Source organism: Lupinus angustifolius, chromosome LG05, assembly GCF_001865875.1.
Source record: "Lupinus angustifolius cultivar Tanjil chromosome LG05, LupAngTanjil_v1.0, whole genome shotgun sequence".
NCBI classification, from domain to species: domain Eukaryota; kingdom Viridiplantae; phylum Streptophyta; class Magnoliopsida; order Fabales; family Fabaceae; genus Lupinus; species Lupinus angustifolius.
In genome coordinates this window covers 19,579,268-19,580,750 of record NC_032013.1, presented here as the reverse complement: position 1 = coordinate 19,580,750, position 1,483 = coordinate 19,579,268, and positions in this window count along the sequence as shown.

The following is a 1,483-nucleotide window of genomic DNA, read 5'->3' as shown; positions in this document are numbered from 1 at the left end:
TGCTCTTCCTTAAGTGATGGCTGATAGAACAATCTTTATGGGCAGAGATAGGGACAATATTTCTGGTCTTTTTTCTTGTTAGTATAATACTTCCATCAAGCAATATAGGCTCTTTCCCAAGAGTCTTAACATTTCATTGATAACTCTTCATCCAATAGTTATATCCTTCAAACAATAAAATAATACATTCATTCATGTCACAAGAGGCATATTTCTTACATTCTCCCACTTGTCTCTTGTGACAATACAATTCATGATTTTATAAACCTCAAACATAATGCGCATATTCAGAATATGTTTTCCATATTCATTACATTACAAGTCATGATTAAGAATAATAACTAATAAGAGTCATGGCGGTTGTACATCACTTATTCGATATAGTCCCTTCCATGTACTACTATATTAGTTTTATTCTTAACATGACACATTAATGAGAATCATATAATAATGTCATTTAGAAAGAAAATTTTATTTTCAAGATTATTAAGAAAATTTTATTTTCAAGATTATTATTCTCAAATGTGTACATAAGTGTGAAAATAAAATATTAATCAGAAACTTAAATATAATGAGCTCGAAGTGTCAAAATATTGAGACTTTATTAATAACATAATGTTCAACATTTATTTGCATTTTTATCATGATGTTCCTTCTTGTGGATTTGAGAAGATGGCTCAGTAATCTGTAAGAGTCCTTTCTGTTTCTTGTCATGTTTCTTACTGACTTTCTTTCTAACTCCTCGATGATTAACATAATTGATGGAATGACTTCCTTGACTCCTTAGGTTAGTGCTAATATGCTCAATCGACACTCTAAGTTTCTGAACTTCTTTTTTAACGGCAAAGTATTTCACCTCCATATGTTTAGCACATTTGGAATACTTGTCGTTTTTAGAAAAGAAGACTGCTGCAGAATTATCATAATAAATTTTCAGCGGCTTGGCAATACTGTCGACAATTCCAAGTCCTGAAATAAAGTTCTATAGCCGTTTAGCATGAACTGTGGCCTCAAAGCATGCCACAAATTTAGCTTCCATAGTGGATGCAACAATGACAGTTTGCTTCACACTCTTCCATGATATAGCTTCTCCGGCTAATAAATATACATAACCGAAAGTAGACTTTCTTGTGTCTATGCATCCGGCAAAGTCTGAATCTGAATATCCAACCACCTCAATATGATTTGATCTCCTATAAGTAAGCATGTGATCATTTGTACCTCGTAAGTATCTCAGAACTTTCTTTGCAGCTTTCCAATGTTCTATACCAGGATTACTCTAGTATCTTCCTAACATTTCAACTGCAAAACTAATATCTGATCGCGTACAAGTCTGAGCATTCATTAAACTCCCAACTATATATGTATAAGGAATTTCTTCCATTTGCTTCTGTTCCAAATCATTCTTTGGACATTGCATCATACTAAACTTGTCTCCTTTCTGAATTGGAACGGGAGATGCTGAACATTTATCCATTCTGAA